This window comes from Gossypium hirsutum, chromosome A13 (genome assembly GCF_007990345.1).
Source record: "Gossypium hirsutum isolate 1008001.06 chromosome A13, Gossypium_hirsutum_v2.1, whole genome shotgun sequence".
Classification (NCBI taxonomy): Eukaryota; Viridiplantae; Streptophyta; class Magnoliopsida; order Malvales; family Malvaceae; genus Gossypium; species Gossypium hirsutum.
Window position 1 is genome coordinate 29,889,697 of NC_053436.1, and position 9,864 is coordinate 29,899,560.

Sequence of the window (9,864 nt, forward strand, 5' to 3'; positions counted from 1 at the left end):
ATATAGTAGAACCAAATTTTGATAAATTGTATATTAAAGGGATGAAAGTTTTAATGAAAACATAATTTTATTTAGAGAAGAAGAAGAAGAAGAACACCACGTAATTGGAAAATAAACATCTTCATCCCCAGTGAGCCCATCCGGCCCAATAGGCGTGAACAACATTTTTAGATAGGGTTTTGGGCAAGATCTTTAAGCATAGAAAAGACGGCTATTTTTCCTCTTTCGTTTTAAATAAAAACCTAAACATTTCACTTTTCTCGAATAAAGTTCTTATATTTTGTTTTTTTGTATTTAGATAAAACTCTTATCCTTTGATTTTACTAATTTTTTTTATTTCAAATAAGTATGCGTTAATGTTTAGTTAGAAATTAAAAGTTTGGAACTTATTTTTAGTTAAATTTAAATATATATTTTTAAAAAATATTATAGAAAAAAGAAATGTTGGGAAATGCTTCTAATTCAAAGAAAAAGGGAAGTGAAGATGAATACATAATATAACATTGCTCAGCAAAGATTTAATTTGTTTTTTAGCAAAGTCCCTATCCAATTTCTTGAATAAAAAGTTTTAAAAGGTAATAGTATAGGAACAATAAAGGCATACCAATAAATATATTATTGGGGATCGACTTGTATAACAGTAAAAGTGGAAAAGAACAAACACAAAAGAGGCTTCGGCTTTTCACTAATCAACAAACAAAGGAGTATAACGATAGAGAGTATTCAACCGGAATAAAAAGAGCAAATCCCAAAAGAAAACCAAATATCCCAAATAAAAAAGCTCTCTAAAAAACTCTCCCTACAAACTCTTTAACAAATCTCACATATTTAAAGCAAATCTATTTTGCTAAATCTGATCAATCTAAACAGGGTTCCAAAGGCACTTTAAATAAGCTTGGGACGTGGGTCCAATATGACTGAAATAACCATGTGGGAATTAGAGTTCAACTGGGAGAAGAAATCTTGTTGAGAGTAAAAAATTGTGGTTGTATTTGTGCAGAAATCATCGCCTTATCATGACGTCACCTACCTACTTGTCATAACGCTGCAATCTGTTTGGTTGACAAAGACGTCGTGTGGCTTTCTGCTCCCCTTTGATTTCTTATCGATTCTCATCTTAATTGCCCGTAATGCATCTGATAAATGTGAGGCACAACCCACAAATCTCCATCTTGACTCATATTTATCATGCTTCCTTTGCCAGAGTCCGTCATGAGCCTATCTTGAACTTCGTAAGATTTTAACTAAGTTCAAGCTTTTGAAACCGAAAGACTTCTAGTTTTCGTCTTGTGTACTGCCAAATCAAAATTGACTCAAGTTTTATTCCCATGAATGTAGTGCTCTGTTTTTCCAACTCTTGCACATGAAAAAGAACCTTTCTTGTCCAAAACGGTCATACATTTTTCGCTTGTATGACCAAGTCATTTATGCCTCAGCTGAGTCGAATATGACTCTTTAACAAACAAGGAACTTTCAATTTTATCCTTTACCGTTGATCATTGCAGAACATAAAGATTGTTTGTCTTTTGACCTCTCATTAAAACTAAATCACCACGAGACACCTTAATGCTGTTTGACTCGATGTTGATTCCACAACCCTTCAAGTTTAAATTTCCTAAGGAAATGAGGTTTTTCTTTAAATCAGTCACATGTCTAACATCTGACAAAGTTCTAATAATTCTATCCTGCATTCTGATTTGAATGGTGCCCATACCAATTATTTCAAGCTCTCATCAAAACTAAAGCACCACGAGATACCTTAACGTCATTTGACTCGATGTTGATTCTACAACCCTTTGAGTCCAAATTTCCTAGGGAGATGATGTTTTTCTTTAAATCTATCACATGTCTGACATCTGAAAAAGTTCTAATAATTCTACCATGCATTCTAATCTAAACGGTGCCCATACCAATTATCTTACAAGGTGAAGAATTCCCTATAAACACAACTTTACCTTCAATTGAACTGTATGTGGAGAACTAGTTGCTGTTTGGACACATGTGAAAGGAACACCTTGAATCCAAGACTTCCTTGGACAAAAGTTTCGACAATTCGGTCGTATATACCAACAACAAATCATCCTTATTTTCTTCGACCACACTAGTATTGGCAACTTCAACTATAACAGCCCGATTTTGGGCCTACTCATGATACGAGCAAACCCCGCGAACTTCATCGAACAAGCCTGTCAAGCCGAGCATTGACATGTTGGCAAGCTGATCCAAGCTCGTTTCCAGCTCCACGAGCTCCGTCCTGCTCAAATCCAGCTTATTCGAGCTCAATCCAACTTGCCTGAGCTAAACCGAGCTCACTCCTAGCTCATATTCAGCTCACGAGCTAAACCTTAGCTCAGCTTCAGCTTAGGAGTTTAATCTCAGCTCAACTTTAGCTCACGAGCTAAAGCTTAGCTCATTTTAGTTTAACTCGATTTTGTCTTTAATGCATTAAATAAAATTTGCACATATTTATTTAAGCATTAAACTTGTCTTATATTAATATTTGTTATTAATATGTCATAGATATCACATAACTTAAATGTGTTCACATTGTGCTGAATTTATGTGTGTTCACATGATGTCTTATGAATTGTTTTATTTCCTGTAGGTACAATGCTCATGGACGGCGCAATGAATGCTTGAAGAAACATCTCTTTTGGACATCCCACATGCATGAATGAACAACATTTATTTAGGTGCATGTATGACCAGATTCAAGGTGTTTACAAGTTCATGTATTTGCCAAATACATGAATGCACAAAATACATGAATGCTTGGGTTCAAATGCACATTCGGTTACATGAATGATGAAGATTCATGCATGAATGTATCTAGAAGATCCAATCCCTTTGGTCGGTACACATGCATGCATGGAAGGAAATTAATGCAAGTTCATGTAGGGCTTGGTGCAATGTATGAAGAGGTGCATGTAGAATTGAGGTTCAATGGACGGCATTTAAGGGAGTACATGTACTGGAGACGTTCATGCAAGTAGGGGCTATTTAATGTTCATGTTTTGAAGGTTCATGGACCGAATTTATGGAGGAACATACATTGGGACGTTTCATGCATGATCCATGCATTTTCAAGCTAACCATTCAAGTATTCAAGGTGCATTAAAGCTTCATTCGGCCAAGGGGGATGATGGAACATTAAAGGGCTGCACATTCATGGATATTCATGATTTTTCTTCTACAATTATCTAGGTGTTTATGGCCGAATTTTTTAGCTTCTAAGCTTGTCCATTCAGCTACTTTTATTTAGGCTATAAATATATGTTATTTCATTTGTAAGAGGTTAGACTTTTCACTTAATGAAACTTTGTTAAACTTTTATGGAATTTGTGAGATTTCTTTCTCTCATATTTCGTTGAGGACTTCGTTGGCTTATCTAGGAAGCCTAGTGGCGTCAACCCTGTTCTTCACTATCCCGAACTTATCACTATCAAATAGTGTGGCGTTCACCCATATACCGAGGTTCCTACTTTGCTAAGTAGTGGGTCGAGGTTTATCATTTTCATCCTCCACCTTGAAAGCCTATAGGCATTTTGGGCCGATATTTTCTAATATTGGTTCGTGCTTGCTTTTAAGAACCCTTTTCTTCCATATCCATCATCTATTTACTTCTTTCACTTTCCCTTCCAATTTAGCCGAATATTCATATTATTCTTATCCATAAACCATCATAGAACCATTATATATAGCTTCCGTCCTATTTTTTCCATCAACTTCATTTCAAAAGTGAATTGAACGATACTTTCTCGTAGACGATCGGGCAACTCAACATACGACTCGACTCTCCTCGAGGCGGTTCGTATCATTTGGTATCAGAGCTACTAAAATGAAAAGATCGTGCGACGAAATTAATCTCGAGTTAGTCCAAGTGTACGCAAGTAAGTAGGATCCGGAAAAAAAAAGAGTATAGAAAAAAAAAATTCGTATACCGAAGTTTTCTCATTTTGATTGGTTTGTTGCTGTTATTATAAAAGCAAAAATCTACACAGCCGAAGAAAAAAAATCGTGTACAAAAGTGCTTCTATTGTATTTAGTTTGCTGATATAGTACAAAAAAAAAGTTATACAGCAAAAGAAGTGATTTATGCATTTTTTTTTGCTAGTTGAACGTCAAGTCTTGATCTGATATAGTTTCCCGGTCCATCTTCTGTTCTAAACCCCCTAATCATATGCACGCCACACTTTCTTACCCAATTCCCTGTTCTTTCAGCCAACCTTAAACCTATACGCGTCTCCCTTGTTACCCTATTGAAACCGGCCCCTAAGCCTACGATAAAGCCTTGGCAAGTCCGACTACGAAGTTGCGAGAGAAAAGATTGAGAGGTAAAAGGCACGAGCGAGTGAGATCATTCGAGCGGAGGTAAAAGCCAAACGAGTGTAAACACGAGCGTGAGTGACACACTTTCCTTCTTCTTTCCGAGCGAAATTGTGAGGTTTGTGGTGAGGTACTTAATTTTTTTTATTTTGTTTTGTGATCTAACATTTTCTTTTTAGCAACAAAAATCATGTCACGCGAAGAGTTCACCGAATCGGAATACCATTACTTGGTTCAAGAAATGTGAAGAATGGCGACTAAACGAGACCAAAGTGATCGAGTTTCTTCAAGTCGTAAAACGGAACCAAGAAACCCACGGAGATATACCCCCGACTACTACCTGAAAAAAAGTTCCAATCGTGATTCCTTTTCGCCATCTACGTCGAGACAAAGAGATTCATACTATGACTCATATTCATCAGCGAATTCGAGAAGTGACTTCGATCGAAAGTCCTTTTCATCAAGAAATTCGAGAAGACGAGAAGCCGATTACTATTTTGATTCTTTCCAAGATGTCGTTCGGAGAGAAAGACATACTCCTAGTATATCTTCAAAGAAATCATTCACGAAGTTTTGATTGTGAATCATACACAAATAGTTCTTTATCTTTCGAACAAGATTTGTATTCTCATCGTTCTTTTGTACATTCTTGTAAAGAGAAAACAAAGAAAAGAAAAGAAAAAGCAAAAGAAGAAAATGAAAACGAAATAAAAAAAAGAGAGGCAAGAGGCAAGTAAGAGAGAAAATGAGCGAATCTTGAGAGAACTTGAAAAAGCCTTTGAAAAAGTCTTTGAAAAGCAAAAAGAAAATGAAAAAGAAAATGAGATTGAAAAAGAGAACGAAAAGAAATTTGAGAGTGAAAAAGAAGATGAAAAAGAAATTGAAACAAAAGAATCGAGTGAGAAAACAAGTGAGCAAGTGAGGATTATTTCTACTAACCCACCTGTTCGATCTTCTTGTGAGTTAACTTTTCAGGTTCCTAGAAGTTTATGCGACCAATTCCATCTACATTACCTTCCAAACGAGAGGTGTTTTAGGTGGTTCGAAAAAGGTAAGTTCACGAATGACAGCCACCCACTTCCAATTGAAGGTAAGAAAGGTAAGGATTCCTTATTTATTGATTCGAGGCCGTTTGAATACAAAGTTGCTCATATAGATTTTTATGGCCTTATTTTTGAAAATCTTCCATCTTTTGATTTGGTTAATTACTGTTCACATACTAATGTTAACGATGTTGTTTCAAAAAATGTCATGAAGATTCCGTCTTATGACATGTTTTATAACGACAATTTTGTTGATTCTGTTGGATTGGTTCATCCTGTGCAAATTGTGAATGTGTGTGATAGCAGTTTTTCACGTTTTGATTTGTTTGATTATAAAAATTCTTTGAATTCATCTTTCTGTTTAAACGTGCCTATTCAAATGATTTGTGATGGATTTGAATTTATGAAAGGTTGCATGAACACAACTTCTTTGCTCGATATATGCGTTAAAAGATTTTTGCATGAAGTAATTGATCTGTTTGACTTTGTTCTTCAAGATAAATCTCTGAAATTTTGTGCAAGATTTCCATGCTTTGATCTATCTATTCGAGTAGAAATTACGATGCAAAATTGTTCGAGTATTTGCATGTTTAAGTTTCCTTTGATTTACTTGCATGATAACATGTTGCATCGTTTCTTTGGTGATAAAATGAATATGCTTGGTTGTGCCAATTTTTCAAGTCTAATTGAACGAGTGAAATTTGAATCATGCGATGAGTTGATTATATTTTCCTTATTTAACATGTTGCCTGCTAAATCAAATGATCAAATTTGTGTGTTCAAGCCTGGTATTTGCTACATGAATTCATTTTATGGAAACATTAAGCACTTTGCATCATTTGTAATCAAAATATGTTTGCTTGATGTTGAAACTTTTGATAAGAAGGTGAAATTCAATGATTTGGGTTTCAATTTTGATTCATTTATTAATCACCTTGTTTGGCCACATCTGAAATTTTCGTTTCATTTCGAGAAGGTAAGGCCAAGCTATGTTTTTGGAATTGAATCAAATTTCCATGGTAACTTTCCTTTTCCATTTAAGTCCATAGTTTTCGATAATACTAACCATTCTCATTTTTGTGAATTCCACCCCTCGAGGAGCAAGACATGTCATGGTGCGTCACCACCTATTCAAATTTATCGGAGTAATAGGTTTGTCTTACATTATCTATCCAAAGAGAGAAGATTCATTTTGACCGAGAAAGGTAAACCCAATCCTCAATTGTCTTCTCTTCATATTCGTCAGGTAAGTCATCTGAAAATTTTCAAATATCTTTGCTCAATTCGATTGAAGTTGAAAATTCCATTGATTTGTTGTTTGGAAATTATTTATACTGTGATGTGATGGATTTTTCCTTTTGGCATTGTAATGATGTGATTATTATGTTGGAATTTGGAGACAACCCTTATGTTGTTCAAAAACGAAAGAAAGAGTTAGCATACCTTTGGCCATGGCATACCTTGCATGAGCAAGACAAAGGACCAAATGAGTTGCTATATTCGATTAAAGAAATTAAAAGGTTTTGGATGAGGAATAATGTGTTTAAGTGCTTGCCATCATTTTCAACCAATTATCCCTTTATCCAACTTAGTTTTCATGTTTGCAACGATGGTCTAACGAAACTCTTCGATAAATTTACGTATGCTTGCTTTGATCAATTGAGATTTTTGGCATATGTTCGATTGAATGATTTTTTTATGAACTGTCGAACACATTTGAATCTGACTCCTTTGAGTTTCTTTTTACTGGCTGTGGTAAGAATTTTTCATGTTTGTGTGACATCTTCCATCCCATTTGATCGAGGAAAGCCATGAACGAGTCAAAGTTCTCCCATGGACAAACAGCTCGACTTGAGGATAAGTCGCCTAAAAAAGGGGGAGGATGATACGAGCACGCCCTGCGAACTTCATCGAACAAGCCTGTCAAGCCGAGCATTGACATGTTGGCAAGCTGATCCAAGCTCGTTTCCAGCTCCACGAGCTCCGTCCTGCTCAAATCTAGCTTATTCGAGCTCAATCCAACTTGCCTGAGCTAAACCGAGCTCACTCCTAGCTCATATTTAGCTCACGAGCTAAACCTTAGCTCAGCTTCAGCTTAGGAGTTTAATCTCAGCTCAACTTTAGCTCACGAGCTAAAGCTTAGCTCATTTTAGTTTAACTCGGTTTGTCTTTAATGCATTAAATAAAATTTGCACATATTTATATAAGCATTAAACTTGTCTTATATTAATATTTGTTATTAATATGTCATAGATATCACATAACTTAAATGTGTTCACATTGTGCTGAATTTATGTGTGTTCACATGATGTCTTATGAATTGTTTTATTTCCTGTAGGTACAATGCTCATGGACGGCGCAATGAATGCTTGAAGAAACATCTCTTTTGGACATCCCACATGCATGAATGAACAACATTTATTTAGGTGCATGTATGACCAGATTCAAGGTGTTTACAAGTTCATGTATTTGCCAAATACATGAATGCACAAAATACATGAATGCTTGGGTTCAAATGCACATTCGATTACATGAATGATGAAGATTCATGCATGAATGTATCTAGAAGATCCAATCCCTTTGGACGGTACACATGCATGCATGGAAGGAAATTAATGCAAGTTCATGTATGGCTTGGTGCAATGTATGAAGAGGTGCATGTAGAATTGAGGTTCAATGGACGGCATTTAAGGGAGTACATGTACTGGAGACGTTCATGCAAGTAGGGGCTATTTAATGTTCATGTTTTGAAGGTTCATGGATCGAAATTATGGAGGAACATACATTGGGACGTTTCATGCATGATCCATGCATTTTCAAGCTAACCATTCAAGTATTCAAGGTGCATTAAAGCTTCATTCGGCCAAGGGGGATGATGGAACATTAAAGGGCTGCACATTCATGGATATTCATGATTTTTCTTCTAGAATTATCTAGGTGTTTATGGCCGAATTTCTTAGCTTCTAAGCTTGTCCATTCAGCTACTTTTATTTAGGCTATAAATATATGTTATTTCATTTGTAAGAGGTTAGACTTTTCACTTAATGAAACTTTGTTAAACTTTTATGGAATTTGTGAGATTTCTTTCTCTCATATTTCGTTGAGGACTTCGTTGGCTTATCTAGGAAGCCTAGTGGCGTCAACCCTGTTCTTCACTATCCCGAACTTATCACTATCAAATAGTGTGGCGTTCACCCATATACCGAGGTTCCTACTTTGCTAAGTGGGTCGAGGTTTATCATTTTCATCCTCCACCTTGAAAGCCTATAGGCATTTTGGGCCGATATTTTCTAATATTGGTTCGTGCTTGCTTTTAAGAACCCTTTTCTTCCATATCCATCATCTATTTACTTCTTTCACTTTCCCTTCCAATTTAGCCGAATATTCATATTATTCTTATCCATAAACCATCATAGAACCATTATATATAGCTTCCATCCTATTTTTTCCATCAACTTCATTTCAAAAGTGAATTGAACGATACTTTCTAGTAGACGATCGGGCAACTCAGCATACGACTCGACTCTCCCCGATGCGGTTCGTATCATTTGGTATCAGAACAGTGGTTTCGGTACCACTATTCTGGGGCCAGAGAAATTATTTTTAATATTATTTTATGTGTTATAGCATGATTATATGAGTGCATGAAAATTTTGGTGAAATAATTTTAGCGATTGCTAGCTTAATTGAGAAAAAGGACTAAATAGCATAAAGCGTAAAAGTTTTGTTTTGCTAGAGAAATATGTTAAATAGCTAGAGAACCAAAATTTAGGGTATTTAAAGAGAAAATGGACCCTTAAGAAAGGCTAGGCCAGCCATAGAGACAAAGATGGGTAGAAAAGTCAAAAGTTGGTGAAGTTGGTGACTTGTTTTGACTAGAAATAAAATAAAATAAAGAGAAAGTGATATCATCTTTTCACCTTCATTCTCTCCATCGAAATACCAACAAAATATGGGTTTTGAAAGCTTGAAATTTTCAACCACTCTTCACCCATGCAAGTAAGTGATTTTGATGGTCTTTCTTAATGATTTTCACATACATCGGCCTCGAAATATACAAGCTAGTGTAAGACTTGTCTGGGACATGGCATCAGCTTGTTGTGTGTTAGTGTAAGACTTGTCTGGGACATGGCATCAACACCGATAGATGAGAGCCAGTGTAAGACCTGTCTGGGACACGGCATCGGCCTCGATATATGAAAGTTAGTGTAAGACCTGTCTAGAACATGCCATCGACTTCGATGTGTTAGCCAGTGTAAGACCATGTTTGGGACATGGCGTCGGCATCTTACCCTATGTTTGAGGCTTAGTGAATATCATGTAGTGTTCCAAATGGTTCAATGGGAAATTTATGGTTTAAGTCGCAATGATAGAAATTATGACTATGTTGTAAGTGGTACAGGTACTTACATGACATTGATCAGATGTGAACTCAATTCATGTTGTATGATTAGTGAGGAATGAATATGAGCATATTGAGTAACATAAGTATGTA